The following is a 22,710-nucleotide window of genomic DNA, read 5'->3' on the forward strand; positions in this document are numbered from 1 at the left end:
GAGAGTGTCTTGAAAAATATTACGCTCCGAGTTGGAGCATTTCTGCCCGTCGCTCAGCACGTGGTGGGCTCGCATGACGCACTCTAGCCTGGTCTTGGAGAATGCGCGAGAGAAGTTTATAATCGCTGTTGAGCAGCGAAATGGGTCGGTACGATCGGGCCGTGTTGTCGCCTCCCTTCTTCTTCACCAGCACGATGATGCCCTCCACAAAAGCAGGGGGAAGGTTGCCTGCTAGTGCTTCGTTGAGCAGGAGATTGAGCTCCCGATGGATCACGTCGAAGAGACGCAAATAAAATTCTCGTGGGATACCATCATTGCCGGGGGAACGCCGTGGGGCACTCGCTCGGATGGCAGAGAGGATTTTTGCGGTGGTGATTTCGTCCGTGCAGGTTTGGTTGATGGGATCATCGGGTGGGATCACACGCTCGCATGCAAACCCGTCATCGTTGTTGTTATCCGCTGCTTCTTCCGTGTACAGACCAGAGAAGAAGTTGAGCAGATTCGCTTCGATCGCTGCTGGCTCGGCAATGGTTTCGTTCTCCTCCGTTCGCAACTGGGTGATGACGGTTCTTCTCCTTCGTCTCTCCCCCAACTGAAATATAGAAACGGGTTCTCCCGCCACGTACGTTTCGTTCATTCGCATAAACATGTGCGAAAAGTTGCGTTGAAGCGCCAACATTTCGCCTTTTAAACGGTTGATGGTGGGTGGTATTTCGGGATGCTGGTAGTACCCGTCGTACGCTAGCCGCAGCTCCGCGTATTGACGCTGATGCGCGTCATGGAATTCGTCGAAGACGATCCGTGATTTACGTTTAAAAAACGTTTTGATTCTGGGCTTAGCATACGTGATCCACCAATCGATCCACGAGCCGTAGTTTCTACGTTGCCGGGTCCAATATTGCCACTGTGTTTGGAACTCGGCAACGTTTTCGTCGGTCAGGAGATGCGGTCGAAGGGACCAGAAACCACGGCCCGGCTCATGGCCTAGCTGGCGGAGGCACAGACGGAGTGTCAGCGCTTTGTGGTCCGTGAACGAGCAGACATGCGTATGTGCTGTACGCAAATGCTCCCGCAATCCGCTGCTCACATAAATGCGGTCGAGGAGCGATTGTGCGTTTCGGCAAACGTACGTAAAGCCGCCATCCCGCGGGCGCAACTTTTCCCACGCATCGTGGAGTTGCAGCTGCTGAACGGCAGTTTTGAGTGCAGGGCTTGTGTTTGGGCTGGACGAATCGCATGAGCGAAGCACGCAATTGAAGTCGCCAGCGAGGATGACGTGCTGAGTGGCATGACGGAGATAGTAGGCGAGAGTGCCGTTGAAAAAATCTTCCCGTGCCGCGCGCTGTGCAGAGCCGGAGGGAGCGTAGAGGTTACAAATCGTGGTATCATGCACTCGCAGAGCAATTAGGCGGCTATCCAGGCTTTTCTCAATGTGAGATACCTGAATGTAATCCTTCAGAGCAACAGCTGTTCCTCTTCTCGTGTGGTCTACATTCGTGTGTACGACGAAGCCAGGCAAGGAGAGCTGATCGTTTTCCACTTCTTGCAGACACACAATATCGAGGCTTTGGCTGTGGATGAAGGTGCGCAGCGCCGCTAGTTTCGTGGGGTTGGTGATGGTGCCGATGTTGATGGATGCGATATTGTAGGATGTGAGAGCCATTACGGTTGGGAATCCTCATCCTGCTCGTCGTCATCGTCTTCTCGGCGGGGCTTTTTGCCGGGTGGTTGGCCTCTGCTTCGCCTGCTGCTCGTGGATGCCGATGATTTGTCGGTTTCGTTGCCGTTGCCATTCTTGCTGTGCGATCGCAGCGCATGGATCGGCTTTTTGAACAAGTCCACCACAGCAACATTGGGTTGGTTAGCTTCGGTGGCTTGTTGAGTCGAACGGTGAGACGACGACGAACCGTGCGCGCGTTGCATGCTGAGGGACACCGTTAAGTCAATTTTATCAGAATGACTGTTTGTTTTCGTCACCGGGGCAGACTGTTCGGTCCGACTCGGAGGCTTCGGCAGCTCGGGGAAAGCAGCCGAAGAGGTGAGTGATGGCGCGGTAGGACCTACCGGTTTCATGTTCGGTGGTTTCACACCGGACGATTTTTTCGGTGGCTGACGGTTGCCACTCTGCTTCGCTACGTTGGCGTAGCTCTTCTGCACAAGCAGTTTTTTATTCTGGACACATGATATGCCAGAATGTGCCTGCTCTTTGCAGTGTTTGCATGAGAGCACCTGCCCCTTGTACACCACGTACGCCTGCTGCCCATCGATGGTGACTCACGAGTCGATGTTTCGGTTGAGTAGCATACGGGCCGACCATATGCCGAGCGGTACACTGGCGAACTCGTAGCTCTCGCCCCACGTTAGTTCGTGAATCGAGATCACTTCACCGAACGCACGCAAGAACTCCACGATCTTCTCCTTCGTCACGTTTTCGGGGAGGTCATGGACCTTCACTTCGACACTTCCATCCTCGATGGTTATTCGAAGCTTGTGCTTCTTCCCGTCTATTTCCACTTCGTGATGTCCATCGTGTTCTTCAACAATTTTCTGTGCGAGCGTCAGGTCGCCGACCTTGACGAACGCACATTGTTCACCTCTACTACACTGTAGTCTCAACACATCTTCCTTCTTCAGGCCGAGCACTGTACGGCAAAAGCCGTGGACCTTTTCGAACGACGGCTTCACGGGGAAGTTCGAATAGTCGATCCGAAAGGTGTTTTCTCGCCTCATCGTGTAATCACCACACACGCGACGCGGCACAACGGAATATCGATAGAACGATCTGAAAAAAATGCCTGACTAATGAGGAGCGCAAATCGCAAACACGTCTTTGCGTCTCATAAGCTGAGCGATAACTGATTTCGCAAGAAGCTAGTATTGAAAAAGTTTTGAAGAAGTTTGGTATGGATGATTGTAATCCAACAAAAACTCCCATGGAGAAGGGGATACAGCTGACACTAAGCAATACCGGAATGGTTGGCGAACCGTATCGTGAACTTCTCGGAAGCTTAATGTATATAATGATGTCAACTCGACCGGATGTTTGTTTCCCAGTAGGATTTCTTGGACGTTTTCAGCAACAACCAGAACAGCAACACTGGACCGCCTTGAAACGAGTAGTACAATACATGAAAGGGACGAAGAACATATGTTTGGAATACTCTCGAAATAAGGAAGCGGAACCTTTGGTCGGATTTGCTGATGCGGACTGGGCGACGGATACAATGGACAGAAAATCGGTGAGTGGATTCTTGTTCCAGGTTTATGGCAATACGATCTCCTGGTCAAGCAAGAAACAAACGACTGTTGCTACCTCGTCCAGTGAAGCCGAGTATATAGCGTTGAGCGCAGGTGTTGCAGAATCGATTTGGATATCTGGACTCTTGACTGACCTTGGAGTAAAGATGACGAAGCCGGTGACCATCTATGAGGACAATCGTGGTTGTATAGGAATGGCCCAAAACCTGGAGTGCAAACGGGCAAAGCATATTGACATTAAACATCATTTTATTCGCGATCACATTGCAGCCGGACGCATTCGGGTGGAACCAGTCTGCACAGACAGGCAGTTAGCAGACATTTTTACAAAAGCGTTGGACATTGCAAGATTTGAAAATCTACGCCGAACCATTGGGCTCCACAATCGAGAGGGGGTGAAGAAGTAGGCCTTGCTGAGCAAGCCATGAGATTCTGACAAGCGCTAGTGGAGTTCATTACGAACCAAGCCTTCAAACTGTATAGACCATTCTCTCCTAATAAACGTTCTTTAGTTGTTTGAGATTGAGTCTTTCTATTGGCCCATCCGCCCAGTCCTTAATATTACAATATTTTCATTTGACAGCGGCAAAACAAACAACTCAGTGCAAAAAAAAATCTACCCAGCGTTAGCTTTCGAAGTCTCCGTGATGGGTTAAAACAACTTAACGTTAGGTAAACTCGAAAGAACCCAAATTTGGCTTATTCCATTGAACTTCGACGCTGGGTTGGTGTGTCTCTTTCTGTTTTTGACAACATTGCTGTTGCGAGAGAGGCAAAACAACCCAACCGTGGGTAAAAACTAAATGCAGTTTACCCAAATTTGAGTAAAAAGAACTTATTTTTTGGGAAGTCTGATTTCTCCGTGTATTCACTAAATAGGTTTTTAGCACTTTCTAGGGTAAAATAAATGTTGAGTGTAATCAGAAGTTTTTTTTTCTTTTTCAAACATCTTCACGTCAATTATAAGCCATTTTACGAGACGTTCGAATGACGTTTTCTGGCGAACCGCTCATTGTTGTTGTTCAAAAAACTAGCATGATATCTGAATGGCGCTGGACACATTTTGGTTGCCGATGACTTCCCCGTCTCTTTCAGCGCATGTTTCTACCCGGTTTACATGTATTACAGACAACGTAGATGAAAAATATCTTCCCCGCCTACTGATTGAAATTTTACATGAGAACATTAAAAACTTTGTTGCATTGCCACCAGCGCCATTGTTGAATATGCTCCTTCCAAATGTGGCGCTAGAAGAAACGTAAATAAATCGGCCCGCCAGAAACTTTCAAAGCTGGTAAACAAACGGAAACCATATGATTCGAAACGTCTCATAAAATGGCTTATTAATTTTATATGGCGAAAAAAGTATACACTGTAAGGTCAAAGTACCCTTTAAAGAGTAAAAAAGTACCCACTTTGAGAGAAACTAGTTTAACTCATAAAAAGAGTAAAGGCCCTGTACCCATTAAAGAGTAAACGGCTTGTACGTCAGATCAACGAATGAATTTTACCCACTATCCGAAAGACATGTTTTGAGGAACAGAGTAAAATTTACTCTTTTTATATATGGGAATTGATTATGATTTGTATGGTATTTTCGTAGAAAAATTAACAATGAAATCCTATTAATATAGAAACATCAATTTATTCAATTAAATATTAACAATAAACAATTGTTTTTGGTCTAATGCAAGAGAATCATTTATTATCAGCATTTGGGGTTGCAAGCCTGGAAAATGGGGCTGCTTCTCCGGCAGGCCATTCTTATGCGGGATATACCCGGAATTGAAATCATCCTGTAAAATTTGATTTTTCATCTAGTTAGCGCACACGGCAGGGAAAAGTATTTATTTAATGCACCTACTTTGACCTTCTAGTGTTTCTGAGCACTTATTTCTTTGTTGTGGAAACAAACTACTGCTGCACAGCCTACACGCTAAGATCAGTTTACCCATAAATAGGTAAGTGATTCACCCATTTATGAGTTTTTCATATTAAACCCATAATATGGGTAAAATTTACCAATAAAAATTGGTAAATTTCACTCATATTATGAGTGAAGTCACTTTACCCAAATATGGGTAATCTCATTTACCCATATTTGGATGAAAAATTAGACATCAACAATAATCGGCGTGATGATATCCGGTTGCTGTCTTTAAAAATGTTTGTGCAAGAACTATTTAGCTAAGGTAAGTATATATGTTTATTTACATTGCAAAAAACAGAAATATACAAAGAAGAATTACTACTTTTGTATTATTATTTGTTTCAGTTCACATTGGCGATATATGCTGGATCGTAGAACTTTTTCCTTTTGCATTTTGGAGATCAACGGATGCAGAAGTTGATTCTTGAATCACTCAACTGTAGCAGCCTTTTACAACCAACTGCGTTCTATGTGTGTCCAGAAGATATGTTATTTTTCCTAATCTTGTATATGATTAACCACACTATTCTAATATAATATTTTATAAAATCAGTATAAAACGTTTGATTGTAACAATTTCATTTAATTTTATCAATATAATTATTGAAAATCAACAGAGAAAAGTAAAATAAAGTACTCATATTTGGGTACTTTTCCAATAATTTTGCTCACAATAATATACCCATTTATGGGTTTTGGGACTTAACCTATTTATGGGTAAAACCCACTTTACCCATAAAATGAGTGTGTGCACTTTTCATCGATTATGGGTAAACTTTACCCATATTTGGGTAGACTGATCTTAGCGTGTAATGGGGAATTCCACTATTATTATTGACAATTCGAGTGACAATTAGAAGTTCGGTAGTCAAAACTTCGGCGAAGTTCGGCGTCGGCATTCTAATTTGGTGCTTCGCCGACGCATAAGGATTGTCTTTGTCGGCGTAGCACTTCGGTAGAATACCGACGCCGAACTTCGGCGAACTTTCGGTGATATTTCATTTGTCTTATGAACTTCGGTCTAAAGTTAATCTGAATGCACAATAAATCGCAAGGATTTTTTCACCCATTATAGAGTAAAAGAACGCAACATATAAAAGGGCAAAAATTACCCATTATCTGGAAAAATAAAATACCCCTTTTTTTACGTTTCCATATATCAGAAAATAATGGGTACTTTTCCCACATTAAAGAGTAATGTCGAGTTAACAGTGTATGTCATTGCTTTGCATTTTGCACGCTAACTTTGAAGTACCTATTAATGGGTACTTTCGTACTGTAACCTCTCAAAATGATTACATTTGTTTTTTTTTGTAAATATTCCCTGTAAATAGTTTTTTTGTTCATTATTATTATCATTATTATTATTATTCTTATTGTGCTTTGCTTTGATAAATGGATTATTGGGAAAGTTGTGTATCGCACTTCGAAGGTCACCAAGCAGTGGTTCCAATATGTTTCTAAGCAAATGGAAAATTCTTCAAATGTACATTTACGCGACAAATTACACTGGTTTTGCTATGCAAATGCAGATTTGCACTTGACTGCATCATTGCCACAATTAATTATAATCGAACAAGCCTATTTCAAATGGCTAACTTTTACAAATGTTTTACAAGCAAGTTTTCGTGAAACAAATGAAACAAACAAACTAGCAACCCTGCTGAGAGCACATGCTTTTGATAAAACGTAAACAATTTTCGTTGGCGCGAAACCGATTCACTGCCTTTTCTTGCCCGCCAACGGCGAAAACAAAGGGTTTGACGTTTCCGCACTTATGAACCCGCCCGCACTTCTGAAGTGCGGGGTCCAATAAGGTGGGAACTGCGCAATATTATTATTCCTATCATTATTCTACATATTATTCTTATTATTATTATTTTTCTTATTACTACCCTTATTACTATTATCATTTTTATTAAAATTACGGCTGCAAAAATATAATGAATTTAAAATTGAAATACCTACATCTAAAATAAAATGAAATTAAAATGTGAATAAATAAGAAAAATCGAATGCGCTTCCCTTGAGCATCCCTATCCCAATCATAACGCCTACTACCCACACACCACCAACACCGGTACCAAACAAGAAGGAGAAACTGATAGCACCGTTGGTAATCACCGAAGCCAACGGAGGAATAAAACTGCTTGTAATCATTGCAGCAGTGGCTAGTAAGTGAACACTCTTTTCGCCGTCGGTGGTGCATTTTAAGTGGCTGATGTTCGACGCCCTGTGCACCGATCCTATCGCTACCATGCTACCGCCATCTGGTTTTGAAGGAAGCCCTAGCCGGTGTTCCGGCATGCCCCGAAGACTCGGCGGACCGACAGGCGGAAGCCTCCCTCAATGACCATCTATGGTACTATGAACGGGTATGTGGAATCCCTCTATAACCTTTTTCCATTCTTGAAATAAGGAATTTTGAATATATAATGTTAAATTGAACTAGATTATTTCTCATTTCACCAAGCTAAGCCCTGATTTTTGACCTTTCTATTGTTAATAGCTCCACTTTGGTTTTCTTGTTAAGGGAAGTCTTTCCGCTAACCCCAATTTCCTCTTGGAGCAGCATAAACGACCCTGAGGCCCAGGACAAAAGCCTGGGTGGGAACAACAGAGGTTCCCAACCTTTAGAATCTCTAACAGTACCCATTTCAAAGAAAAGTGGTTTAACTCATTTAATGAGTATTGGCCATTTACTCATTAAAGAGTATTTGCCTCGAACTGCAAAACATGGGTATTATTTACCCCTCATCGATTTTACAAAAATGGGTAAAAAATACCCCCCTCTTGCCGGCACATACGGGAAAAACGGTTCCAAATGAAGTTTTAAAATATTTCAGGCCAAATAACAATACAGTCTAATAAAAATCATTTTATTGGATCATTTAATTAAGGGTCAATTCGAACATTAATACGGTGACTTGCTCGTGAGTCCATCTGTATTCCTGGGTCTTGCTGCGTGTCTTCCGGTTCCAGATCTTGGATGAAAAATAACACTTAAATTGCTGCTTCTCATGCTTCTTCGAGGGGTTTGCTGTAGAGAAAAGTCAATTTAGTCCTTAATGTAAATAGTTTGTTAAAAAAATATTGTCGCGCGCCCACCAAATCGGAACGCGCGTGTGGGACACGCGACGTGTGACTCGTTCCCGACATAACTGTCATAATGACATGTGTGCCGCTGCATTCTTACGATGTTTATGAACACAGTGCACTATTCAAATATTAGTCGCGACGCTTGTAGATTGAGAAAAACAATATTTAAAGAAAATTGTTTGTCCTTATTTCTGTCGGATCCATAATAGCTACTTACCATTGTTCTTTCAATTAATTAATACAATATGATCCGTGGCAAAAAAATTTAATGTTGCTGCTCCAAACAACGACAAGTGGCTTTTTTACCCATTATTGTTGACGGAACTCATTCTTCAAGAAGAGTATTATGGATCCGACAGAAATAAGGACAAACATTTTTATTAAATATATTTTTTCTCAATCTCCAAGCGTCGCGACTAATATTTGAATAGTGCGCTGTGTTCATAAACATCGTAAGAATGCAGCGCCACACATGTCATTTTGACAGTTATGTCGGGAACGAGTCACACGTCGCGCGTCCCACACGCGCGTTCCAATTTGGTGGGCGCGCGACAATAAAACGTACCCTTTTTAGTGTCAAAAAATAATACCCTTTTTCTGACAACTCAGTATTAGAAATAAAAATGGGTACAAGAAACCCATTTATTGGGTACTTCAAAGTTAGCGTGTGAGCTACAGCTACAAACAGGGTAAAAAAGGTTTTCCGTAGTTTTCAAGTAAAATACATTTTTAGTGTTTCCGAAAATGTATATTTTTATTCAAATTTATCAAATCGACAATCAATAGTATGGTAAAAAAACAACATGTCATAGCTTTGAATTTTGATTTACAGGCAAACGGGGCCAAGAAATAGGGAATACCCTTTAAAAACCTTATATCTTACTATGACTATGTTTATTTTTTATGAAAAACATAAGTTTAGGCATTAAAATGGTGAAAGAAAGTCAAGAATCGGTTTGCTCATTATAAAGATATGATTTTTAGAAGTTTTTGGGCAATTTTTTAATGGAAGCCCCTAATTACTGTCCTAGCTACGATCATGTTTAGTATTTTTCTTTTGAAGATCTACACTAGAAGAGTCCAATTGTGAAACAAAATCTTAAATTAAGTGCATAGCAGAACTAAAATATTTGTTTATATGTTTGATAAACATTTCAAATGAGAGCCCCCCATTCTCCATTTGCCTTGCTACGAATCTGCTAGTTATTTTTCCCTGCAATGCTGGCCTTGAGTGTTTCCAACGGCGAAATAAAATTCTCGAAAAATTATTCATACAGACTCAAGTCAAAAGAGTATACAAACTTACTTTATCAATCCTACGTGTTTCGCAGACGAAATTCTACACGTTTCGCTCTGAACCAACTCATTTTTCACTCTTAGAACGTTTAATTTCCGGATTTACAAAACGACGAAAGTAAGATTTTCAACTTTCGCAACCTAACCACTACTTTCGTCACCCCGCTGTATAGAGAGACAAAGTGACTTAACCACGAATCAAAACAAAACACTACTTGAGTCGATTTTACACTGGTAGAAAAACGTCGAAAGTAACTGAATGAAACGACTTATCATTTTGTCATACAATTTTTGTGGGAAACAATAGGAACTATCTAGTATTTCAACGCGAGCTGAATGCATGCAAAATTTAGGCGATGTACACGGTAAAAAAAAGTTAAAAAGTGGATTCATTTTAATACAGATTTAGAAGACAGGTTGTGATTCTTCTAAATTAATTTTCTCAAAACTGTATGAAAGTTACTTACGTCTATTTGAAAAAGTAATCGAGAATTATAATAATTTTGTCTTACACGCTAAGAACAGTCTACCCAAATATGGGTAAAGTTTACCCATAATCGATGAAAAGTACACACACTCATTTTATGGGTAAAGTGGGTTCTACCCATAAATAAGTAAACTCCCAAAACCCATAAGTGGGTAAATGATTATAAGCAAAATTATTGGAAAATTACCCAAATATGGGTACTTTATTTTACTTTTCTTTGACGATTTTCAATAATTATATCGATAAAACGAAATAAAATTGTTACAATCATACAAATACAAGTTGTACTGTTTTTATTAAAAATATTATTGTAATAGTTTCTGCATACACATTAAACAATATTCAAAAACGCGTTTTTTTAAGTATTTATAAGCTGTTGGTGACACAGCCGTTGTTGTTGGTGCTGTTGGACTGCTCCCGTTGATTGAAAATCACCTTCCAGAAGCTTTCGTTGAACCCCAAGTTGACTAAGTTCAACAATCCAGAATGTATCGTCATAATTGTAAACTGAAATAATTAGTAATTTAAGAACAGTAATCCTTGTTCTGTATGTTTCTGTTTTCGCAATATAAATAAAAATATGTACCTACCTTAAACTTATTCAGTTCAATAGCTAAACAGTTGTTGGACAAAGCTTTTAAAAAACAGCAGGCTATCGTCACGCCGATTATTGCCGATGTTTTATTTTTCATCCAAATATGGGTAAATGACAATACCCATATTTGAGTAAAGCGCTTTACTCATAATATGAGTGAACTTTACCAATTTTTATTGGTAAATTCTACCCATATTATGGGTTATATATGAAAAACTCATAAATGGGTGAATCAACTACCTATTTATGGGTAAACTGATCTTAGCGTGTACGGTCCGTCTACCTTGCTACGACCATGTGTGTTATTTTTGTATAAGCGTTTGACCACAATGTTTTCGTTAGTGAAAAACTCTCAGCATTTGGACAAATCAATACAGTACTAAAACAACGGCCTAACTGACAAATGTAAACAAACTGTGTTTTATTCACCAAACAGTTTATTTGATAAATTACAATTATATAATGCATATCTGTTCCTTAAAAATAACATTTTTCACGAAAAGAGTGAGAAAAACATAAAGACGCATTTGATGTTTTGTTTCGATACAAACTCTCATGTCAATTTCGCACATCTTCTCCTCCAGCGGTAACCGGGCGCATTTGAGATTGAGTGTGGCAGCAGGGCGCATTTCAAACTGAGTGTGCAGAAGGGCGATATTGATAAAGGTTCGTGTGAGAGAGCGTAGCAGAACGGCGAAGCTGCTGAATGTCAAACCAGAAGGACGAGGTCAAAAGGCGCACTCGCTGTTGTCAAACTGAAGAAGACGAAAAACCGAGGGGCTCAACAGCTCTAAATTTTGATGAACGGCGCATGATGGTTTTTTATTTATTTTAACGTGTTATTCATAATATGTAAATAAATTAAATGTTTTGCTACAAAAGTGCATCATGTGATAAAATCGATCGGAAACATAATATAGAATTAAAATTACTTCCGCTAAACTTCAAACCGATTTTACTGAGAATTCGCCCTAATTATGACTCTGTATTGAAATGGTTGTAAAGTCCGTGTAATGCTATTTCGGGGTCATCGTCGTCTACGGTTTTTTTTTCTCTCACAGTAGCGTGACAGTTAATGGGTGAAAAAATACCCATTTTCGCTAGAAGTACCTCCACCCATTTAATGAGTAAACCCGGTTTACCCAGAGAGGTCTACAAGTGAACTGTCACGAACGCCAACGCACGATCACAATCTTACAGAAGTCGATTTCCTCCAACCCGGGAGCATCATGACAGCTGCAGTACAACGTCAATGTACCGAAAAATTTTGGTCCGTGGTACTGTCAAACTCAATGAAATCATGGAGTGTGCTCAAAATAGGGCGTAAACTAGAATTATGTTTGATGGACATATAAAAAAGTTTTACATTTTTTGTTTGGCATTTGTAACATCATTATAAACGAGTGATCACTAAATAGCGATTCTCTAAAAGGATTTGTACGGTCATTGGGAAGATTTTGTATGGCACACGAGCGAGGTTTGAATAGTGGTGTGATGTGGTCCTCATGCTGTAAGTTGCTTATAGTAACCGCCCAGGTAACCAACAAGCACTGTTATAAGCGGTATATGAGCCATTTAATGGATTTTCAGTGCCTATTAGCTTCATAAAACATTTTCGAATGCTTATAGGCACTGTGACCCTCAGGTACTGTTATTGGCCGTATATGAGTATATAACGCTTTATTTTAGTGCTTGTAAGCCCTGTGCCAATAAGCCGTACACAAAGACCGTCAATGCTTCTAAACGGCCTAGTGCCTTGACGTTTATCAACCATAACAAAACTGAATCGGGATTACGACGTTGAAAGAGATTTCATATCCCGCTTGCACCTATGAAAAAGATCGTACGCAAATGTCAACATGCGATAGAATGAAGCGCAACACATCTCTCCGCCTCTTTTTCTCTCACCGCAGAAAATAAAGCGAATAAAGCAATGTATCAGGGGACCTTGGATGTCTCGAAATTCAACCAAAACGAACCTGCGATGAATGGCGTTCCATGAATGTTTTTTTTTATATAAGATGCTCTAAGATATGAACAGATTTGTAAATCGTTTGTAAAAGATTGTGGTGGGGTAATGCTGATCCATTATCGAATTTTTTTTCTGTGAATTTTGCTTCTTTTGCACTGCTATGCACATAGCTATATGGTCAAATGCCTTGCCGGCATCGCCAGCATCACTCGTGATTCAACAGGATAAAAATAGACACATCGCTGCAAACATTTCTCTTTTAAATACGACGTTAAGCATCTCAATCCACTCGTGCATCGATGGAGCAGATGGAAAATGCGACGGGAATCTTAAATATGAACTTCGACGACAGCAGTTTGCGCCTGGGTCCCACAGCAAAATGGAAAAAAATGTATTCAGAGGGAGCATGAAAGAAAAGAAAATCATACGAAAGATAAAAAATTATTATGTTTATTTTATTTTGCCACTTGCTATAAAATTTTGACATCACTCATTTCAGAGACAAAGTACGAGTAGGCTGTTTATCAGCCAAATAATTCGCCAAAAGTGGCTTTATTACAGCCTGTTTTGGCGCGAACCTTGGGAGTGGACTGTAACGAGGTGGTCCGCCCAAAACACGGGTCTTCCCGAGGTCCTTGACCCCGACCTCCGATCACTGACCTTTCTCACTAAGGAAGTAATCACAACGCGGCGTACTGGGACTCAACAACTTTATTTCGCGGACCGACAGGGAGACACAACTTGTCTGTTTGAAAGTTGGTGCAAACTGATTTTTATTGCTAATATACAAACAGTAGACCCGCTTTCGGGTGGATCTCGGGAAGCGGGATCCGATAGCTCTTATCGCGAGCGGGAGCTAGATCGAAAGTGATCTAAAGAGATCAACAGTGGTTCTTAATTTAGTTATTGGACCGAACATGCCGGCCGCCTTGAAACCAGACGAGTTTCAAACAAGACTAACATACATTGCTACACATACTATTTCACAACTAACGCTTAACAATACAAATTGGAATCAAGGTTTCCTTCTTAATACTAGAACAAAACTGCGCCGACCCATGTCGACTAGGACTTCGCCACACTCGCGCGAGGGGGTGGGAACTGCTGCGTTGCTGCGGCTGCTTCGAGGCGCCTTCAGCGCCGACACACGTCGAGCTACGGCCCACGTGCGCTGCCTTGGGGTTAGGGATGACCTTCTTCGGGATTGCCGTGCCGGATGCACGGCGGCTTCTTCTTCGGGTGGCTTCATCGGTAAAGTCTCGTCGGGTCTCGACCGTGTTCACCAGCGCATCGGCTGATGCCTGGCTTCCTTCGTCTTTCGTGGTGCGTGGAGTGGTTCGTGAGGTGATGGTTTCCTCGGGAAAGATATGATGTAGTGGGCTGACATAGATTTCTGTAAAACCGGAACAACTTACCGACCCAGGCAAGAACGGTGCCTGACGATTCTCCGTGGAGTGTGCGCCTGGGTGGTAGTGTCCGGATCGGGCGGAGGGCTTCTGTGGTCGGGTGACCATCACTTCGTCGCTTCGAGCCATCGGGATGCTGGCCGACAGGATGAGCTGGCCAAGCCCAGAGCCAACCAGTTGACGACGGCGGGGTGGAGGGGTTACCATGGCTTCCTCCGGGAAAAGTTGGTAGCGGTGGTGCTACCGGCGATAGACGAAGTGATTAGAGTGTTTTCTGATTCTCGCGATGACCCTTTGGTCAACGCCGACGCCGTGGGCGCCGAACCCTTCACCACATTGACGACGGACTGACGACATATACAACATGCATGGACGATACAACTTGACCTTTACGACGATTGCCCTTGGGGTGACTTGACGACTTCGAGAAATGGATGGTGCCGAAGCACCGGAGCGGCAATCGGCGTAAGCCTCATGCGCTAGAGAGTTGTTGGGTATCTTCGTTGTCGCGGATGGGAAGAGGACAGACCTTCGAGATTCCGCGATCGAAGCATCCGTCTTTGGTGCGGATCGTGACGACGCGGATGTTGCCGTCCGACCCTTTGAAGATCTTGGTGACCCTACCCAAGTGCCACTTCAGTGGTGGAGCGTTTTCGTCCTTCAGCAGGACCATCATGCCGACGCGAATGTTGTCGCGTTGCTTGGTCCACTTAGTGCGGTTGTGCAGATCCGAGAGGTACTGCGTGGACCACCGGTTCCAAACTTGCTGCGCCACTTGTTGCGCGTCTTCCCACTTGTCCAACCGGTTGGTGGAAACATCTTGGAGATCTGGTTCCGGGATGGCGGTCAGGGGCCGCTGGACCAGAAAGTGCCCTGGAGTGAGGGCTTCGTAGTCGTTGGGGTCGCTGCTTATCGGAGTCAGTGGACGCGAGTTGAGAACTGCCTCGATCTGGGCAAGGGCAGTCAGCATCTCGTCCACCTTCAGCACCTTGGTACCAATCGCCTTCTTGAAGTGTCCCTTGAAGGACTTCACCTGCGCCTCCCAAAGGCCGCCGAAGTTGGGCGTCCGGGGAGGGATGAAACGGAACTCGATGCCGTCGGAACTAGTGTCCTTGATCAGCCGGTCCTGGAACTTCTGGGCGTGGAAGAGGCGGTGGAGCTCGGTCAGCTCGCGTTTCGCACCGACGAACGTAGTTGCGTTGTCGCACATTATCAGCTTTGGCCTGCCGCGGCGGGCAGTGAAGCGTTTCAACGCCGCTAGGAAGGCTTGCGACGTTAGGTCCATTACCAGCTCCAGATGGACGGCTTTGACGACCAGGCAGACGAAGATTGCCACGTAGCACTTCACAGGACTTGCTCGCCGGTTGGGGTAGTTCACGAAGAATGGACCGCAGTAGTCCACGCCGACGTTCATGAATGGTGGCGCGGGGTTGACTCTTACCGACGGCAGGTCGGCCATTATCTGCTCCAGAACCTTCGGCTTGTTCCGAAAGCACGGGATGCAGTCGTGGATCACCTTTCTCACCAGGCTGTGGATGTGAACTGGCCAGAATTTTCCACGGACCGCCGAGGTCAGCAGTTGCTGACCGGCGTGGAAAAGCTTGTGGTGGTAGTGCCACACAATCATCGTTGCGAGGGGATGGCGGTGGTGGAGAATGTACGGGTGCTTGCGATCGGACGATATCGATGCCTTAGAGAGCCGGCCGCCGACGCGCATCACGCCGTCAGATAACCGTGGATGCAGCGCAGCGATATTGGACGAATCGTGGACACTACCTTTCTTGGCGAGATCATGCAGTTCTTGCGGATAACATTCCTGCTGGGACAAGCGAACCAAGGCAACGATTGCGTGCTCCTGTTCCTCGAGCGACAGGCATCCAGTTTTCCTGGACTGCTGATTGCACCTCTGTGCGTTGTGTCTGAATCGCAGTAGCAGCGCTACGATCCGGACCAGCTCCATGAACGAAGAACGTTCGCTGAAGATTTCGCTCGGCGGTATGCCTTGAGCCGGAAAGGCCGGCGTTGGTCGCTCCTCCAGCAGTGCGGGATCGAATTCGACGACGGTCATATCGTCGGCGTGCGGCCAGAACTGTTGGTCCTGGGATAGCCATCGGGGACCCTCGAACCACATGGTTTGGTACTGAAGGTGCGTTGGAGACATTCCGCGGGAGATGAGGTCTGCAGGGTTTTCGGTGCCCGGAACGTGACTCCAGCTTCGGTCCTTGGTGATGTGCTGAATTTCAGACACGCGATTCGCTACGAACATCTGCCAGCGAGACGGTAGCGACGCCAACCACCACTTGACGATCATCGAGTCCGTCCAAAAGAACACCGCGAGGTTGGGGCGAACTTGATTGTACTTCTCGTACAGGTGACTGAGCAAGAGGGCTGAGGACAGTTCGAGACGTGGGATGGTTATCTTCTTCTTCTTCCGCTGGAGGTTTTCCAGAGGCGCCACTCGAGACTTTGAGGTGATCAGTCGGACGGTGACGGTGCCATCCGACGCGGTACAACGGAGATAGAGGCACGCTCCGTATGCAGCTTCTGACGCATCGCAGAAGCCATGCAGCTGCACATCAGCACAGTCGATGCTGACGCCGAGCCAGCGGGGAATTGAGAGCGACTCCAGAGCGATCATGTTCTGTTTGTACTCCTTCCATAGATCCTGAAGTGACTCGTCCAGAGGGTCGTCCCAACCACACTTCAGCAGCCAGAGCCGCTGGATGAATATCTTCGCCTGGACCACTACTGGGCTCACCAGGCCGAGCGGATCGAAGAAGCACGCTGCGTCGGAATGAACGCTGCGCTTTGTGATGGTGGAAGAGTTCGATCTCCACTCGGGGAACGAGAAGCAGAAGTGATCCGCCTGCGTGTCCCATCGCAAACCCAGGGTTTTCACCGTCGCGTTCGAAGAATCTAGGTCGAGTACCGTTCGTTCATCCCGCAGATGCTTGGGCAGCTTGGAAAGCAGCCCTGCCGAGTTCGAGTTCCACTTTCTCAGAGTGAAACCTACCGTGTTCGTCAGCTCAATAACCTCGTTCATCAGCTTCCGTGTTTGGTTGACCGTGTCCGCGCCTGACAACATGTCGTCGACGTAGAAGTCCTCTTGGACCACCCGACTAGCGATCGGATGCGTCGAGACACTATCTTCTCCCAACTTCTTCAGGCATCTTGTGGCCAGGTACGGTGCACTCGCAGTGCCGTACGTAACCGTGAGCAGCTCGAACGTCTTCACAGGTTCCTCCGGTGTGTCTCTCCAAAGGATTCGCTGCAGATGTTGATCTTGCTCGGGAACACGGACCATCCGGTACATTTTGGCGACGTCGGCAGTGACGGCGATACGGTGATGACGGAAACGGAGAATGGTGGAGATCAGGTCATTCTGGACGACCGGTCCCACCATCAGAGCGTCGTTGAGGGAAATCCCTGTAGAGGTTTTGCACGACGCGTCGAACACGACCCTCAGCTTGGTTGTCGTGCTATCGGGCCGCAACACGGCGTGATGCGGCAGGTAATACACTGGATCGGCAGTGGGTTGCTCTCCGTCGACTTCCTTCATGTGGCCCATCAGCAGATATTCATGGATGAACTCCTTGTAGGCCTCCTTCAACTCGGCGTTCATGTTGAACCTTCTCTCCAAGCCAATGAACCGCTTCATGGCTATGTTTCTGGACTCTCCCAGGCGTTCCAGCATGTGCTCCTTCTTCGGCAGCGTCACTACGAACCTGCCTTCTTGATCACGGACCGTTGACTTGTTGAACATCTCCTCGCAGGTCGTTTCTTCCACCGAATGCGTTCGGTTCACGTGGCACGTCTCCAGCTCCCAGAATCTGGCGATCAGGTCTTGCAGATCGACGGTCGTGCTGACGTAGCTCGCTGTCGTGGGCATGACGCTTGTGGTCTCCGGAACTCTGCCGGACACGACCCAGCCGAAGACGGTCTCCTGCAGCGTGGGACCGCTCTCCGACAACTTTCTTCTTCCGGCCCGCAGCACGTCGAAGTAGAACTCCGCACCGATGATCATATCTACGGGACCGGGCTCGCCAAAGGTGGGATCCGCTAGCAGCACTTCGGTGGGAATCTCGCACAGCTCCACGCGTACCGGTTTGAGAGGAAGAGTTTGAGTAATTTTCGGCAACACGTGGAACTGCATACGCTCCCCGAACGAGGAAATCGATGGGCTTCGCGCTTCGATGATGGCTTCGACCGCTTTCGTCGACGTCACGCTGCTGTTGCCGATGCCCTGCACTTGCAGGAAATTCCGCTGTTCGTGGAACTTCAACTTTCTGGAGAAGCTACAGGTCATGTAGCAAAACTCCGAGCACGAGTCGAGGAGGGTTCTGGCCAACGCAGTGTTGCCAAAACGGTCCACCACCTTCACGATCGCGGTTGACATCAACACTTGTCGCGTTGTGCCTCCGCTGTGGGACGATCCGGTGGATTTAAGGGAAATTGCAGGTTGGGAGTTGGTGGTGGGCGGTGGGTGAGTGTCTTGTGAGCGAATCACGGGGTATGCTTGTGAGGGTTGTGTTTGTGTGGCTGGTTGAGTGGATGTCTGTGTCTGACCCTGAGGTTTCGAACGGTTTTGCTGTTGTGACTGTTGCTGGCTTGCCGCTGGAGCTGGGTTCGATCGGTTCGGCGCTTGCGTACCGGAGGGGGGAGAATTGGCAGGACCAGACTGCTTCGGTTGACGACCGCCGCTTGAAGAACCTTCGAAATGGAGGAGGGTGTGGTGTTTTCGTCCACAGCGGGTACACGAACCTCTGGAGCATCCTTCAGCGAAGTGACCAGCGGTCAGGCAGTTCCGGCAGAGGCGCTTCTTGTTGATTTCTACCGCTCGCTGGGCCACCGTCATATTCGACAGTCTGCCGCATTTGAACGGGATATGGTAGGAATCCCCGCAGAACTCACACCGCCGCTGCGACTGGGATGACGTGTGGGTCGTGGACACTCGATGTCGGCTGTTGTCGCCAGCGGGGGCCTTCGCAGGGGCGATCGACTGCAGCACTGCGCACTGATCCCTCAGGAACTTCATCAGATCTTCGAACTTGGGGACGTCTTTGCTATTGTGGTGCGTCTCCCAGTGACGGAGAGTGGTCGAGTCGAGGCGCGAGCACACCATGTAGGCGAGAATCGTCGACCAGCCCTTCGTCTGCTCGCCGATCTTGTTCAACATGAGAAGGTTCTTGTCGAACTCGCTAATGACGTGGTTCAGCGCCTCGCAGCTTTCTTTCCGCATCGGCTCAACGGCGAACAGTGCGTCCAGGAGGGCCTTGACGATGAGCTTCTTGTTCTCGTATTTGTTCTCTAGAAGCTTCCAAGCCACCTCGTAGTTGTCCCCGGTCAACTCCACCGAGTTTAACTCCTGGAGTGCTTCTCCCGAGGTGGAGGACCGCAGGTAAGTGAACTTGTCGACATCTGCGAGTTGCTGGTTGTTGTGAATCAGACTACGGAATGTGTCTCGGAAGCTGGTCCAATCCTGGATCCTTCCGCTAAAACTCGGCAGCTTGATTTCTGGAAGCTTTACACGGGACGCTGGTTGCGTTTCGGCCGCATTGTTACCTCCGGCTGGCCGTGGGTTCTCCACCTTGGGACGCAGCTGGATGAGGGCAGTTTTCACTTCAAAATATTGCTCCTGCACGGCTTCGAAGGTCTCCTCGAACTGCCGTTCCCGCTTCTCTCGCTCTGCCCGGGTATTCTCGGCGATCTTCTCCCCAGCGCCGTCCTCGTCCTCGTACGCCAGCTCGATCTTCCGCCGAACGCTGTAGAACCGCTTGATGGCCTCCTCTAGGGTCTCCAAGCGAACGTCGATTTGGGGTTCGTGCCTTCCCTTCTGGAATTTTTCGACGAACCGGGCGATCCCAGCGATGATCCCCATCAACTGCTTCTCTTGCTTCTTCAGCTCCTTGAACTCTTCAGGCTTCACCATCTTCACAGAATTCTTCTGTCACCCGCAATTTCACAATACTGCTGGAAAATAGTCACTTTTGCCGGTTGGCAATTCACAGTTCACAGCACAAGTCCAGGTGCAATTTTGCACACCGAGAGTGTCACTTATCACTGGCCAGCAGTACTGTGAAAAGAGTTTTTGATCACCGCACTTCACTATTCTTCACTGTATTCGACATGCACCGCACGACCGCAGAGTTGCTACTGGGATTGATCACTCAACGGACGCGCGCGACCGACCGAAAGCCAGCGAATTGACAAGCGACAGAAGGAATCGATGACAAAGACAGCAATTTCGGAACCAGAGAAAAGGCCAAGCACTAGTTCCAAGGGCAATCCGACCCAACCAAGCCACAAACCCAGAAATGAAAACGCTCAAGCGAATTTTAATTTCTATTGAATTTTTCACTCATCTACTCAAACCCTCATGCAACCCAACCACCCCAAAAACCATGCAAGTACTTCCCTGACGGCAATCGGGATGATTCCGTAGCTTTCTCCTCGCCGCCGGCCTGCACCGACGACTCGCCAATGATCACCGTCAACTCGTTCCGCGCTTGGTGTGTTTCCACCCGTCCGTAGATGGCCCGTCGATGTGTGCCGTCGGACACTCCGCAGCAATCGATTTTTGCAATCACTTCACCAACGGCCTCTTCAAATAATCGCCGTCGGCCGAATTTCACGAACTAATTCGCCGAACAGCAGCCCCACTTGAACGCACTACCGGGGGGATTACTGTACTCCACCGTCGAGGAGATCGAACAACGGCGATACAATGCCGACGATATCACACACGCGGTAATCTTTTGCTCTATCTCTGCTGCTTTGTTGGATAGGCTGGCCGTTTAGACGGCGGGGATTTGCACACAATTCACTTTCTTTCTTCGTTCTATCCCAACACAGGGAACGCGTAGCCGTTTCGACGGCGCGAGTTTGAAATTGGTACACAACACAACAACAGTAGCAGAATGGTTCTTCTCTTCGCGTGATTTCGGTTGCACTTTTTATTGCCAATCAACGGCTTTCACGGCGGGCTCAGATTTATTGCGGATTAACCGCCACTTGCACTACGATACTTAGTCCCACCGGTCGAATCCGGTTCGAAGGACCATATGTTTTGGCGCGAACCTTGGGAGTGGACTGTAACGAGGTGGTCCGCCCAAAACACGGGTCTTCCCGAGGTCCTTGACCCCGACCTCCGATCACTGACCTTTCTCACTAAGGAAGTAATCACAACGCGGCGTACTGGGACTCAACAACTTTATTTCGCGGACCGACAGGGAGACACAACTTGTCTGTTTGAAAGTTGGTGCAAACTGATTTTTATTGCTAATATACAAACAGTAGACCCGCTTTCGGGTGGATCTCGGGAAGCGGGATCCGATAGCTCTTATCGCGAGCGGGAGCTAGATCGAAAGTGATCTAAAGAGATCAACAGTGGTTCTTAATTTAGTTATTGGACCGAACACAGCCGTTAATTACGATATAGTTCCAATTAGCTCTGTCGACAAAGCCTTTAAATCGACTATAGAACCGGCTTACTGCAGATTTTAACGGCTTATTGGTTACTTGGGCGTTCCTTTGTTTACGAAATTATTTTTTGACCACTTGACAATTCAAAGCAAGACAAATTTGTTAGAGATCGTTCAAATATTACGTAACACAACAAGGGGAGGTAAGGGATGTTTTGTAGTGTTTCAGTCCATACAATAAATTGAAATTTTCCATATAAAACCTGTTACTTCAGGGAGGGAGGGGGTTTAAATTGGCAAATTTCTTCGTTACGTAATATTTGAATCATCCCTTAGATAATTAATATAATCATTAATTTATGGGAAATTGACTGTAGTTATAAGCTTGAAATCAATCTGAGATCATATCAACTCGCAGTACATTTTCTTTTGCGGATTTGAACACTTTTTTTTCTCATACTCACCACCAGATGTCTAAGTTTCAATCGCTAATATCACCAAAAATTAGCCCACTTTTACAAAAAGGGGTCTAGTGATCTGACGTTTGACTTGGGTCGCTTGATATGGGGCTCTGCACTGTTTTGATTTTGTACGGGATTTTGACGTTTACTGGCCTTGTTGTTTACTAATTCCATGAAGGAGTGAAAGAGATGGCATGATTTTTGTGCAAAGCCCCATGGACTTATCCACCGGTACACTAAATTTACTCAGTCCAAGAATTTTGACACTTGACCGAAACACGTGGGAAGCATCTACATGACCCGCTAAAGTGTCAAAATTCTTTAACCGAGTGAATTTATCACACCGGTGGACAAGTCAATTGACCGGACCAAAGCCAAACGTCAATATGTTGGATCCCTACCAGAAAGTAAGCTAACTTTTGGCGGCCATTACCACTTCTAAAAAGCTGGATAGTTCATCCAATGGACTTATCCACGGTCTTCTTTTCTTGTTGATTTTTTCCGATCTAAGACGAACCCCACCAATGCGTGAGTAAACCTAAAATAGCAACTTTCATCATAACATGAAACCGCACCAATCGTTGCCAAATCGGTTGGGAAATAAAAACCCTTCTTGCCGGTGAACAACAAGTTTTCATATTTGGCAACGCGATCCAACCGTTGCTATCGACCAAAACATATACAAAAGTGGAAGCATCATAACAAAACGTAATCGTTTGGACATTTGGTGTTCAATACGTTTTCTATCCGGTCCCTCTGCCGATTTAATTTTTTTTAAATTCCGT

At 45.8% G+C, this 22,710-nt stretch overlaps 1 protein-coding gene and 1 long non-coding RNA gene across 3 annotated transcripts in view; both read left to right on the forward strand.

Moving 5' to 3' along the window:
* Nucleotides 1–22,710, forward strand: part of LOC23687751 (gamma-glutamyltranspeptidase 1) — a 698,533-nt gene that overhangs the window by 23,997 nt on the left and 651,826 nt on the right. The window lies entirely within an intron of this gene.
* LOC110678337 lies at nucleotides 10,900–12,027 on the forward strand. Its single transcript, XR_002501511.1, has 2 exons — nucleotides 10,900–11,070; nucleotides 11,250–12,027. It is a non-coding gene; the product is annotated as an uncharacterized LOC110678337 (long non-coding RNA).

The sequence above is a fragment of the Aedes aegypti genome, chromosome 1, assembly GCF_002204515.2.
Source record: "Aedes aegypti strain LVP_AGWG chromosome 1, AaegL5.0 Primary Assembly, whole genome shotgun sequence".
Classification (NCBI taxonomy): Eukaryota; Metazoa; Arthropoda; class Insecta; order Diptera; family Culicidae; genus Aedes; species Aedes aegypti.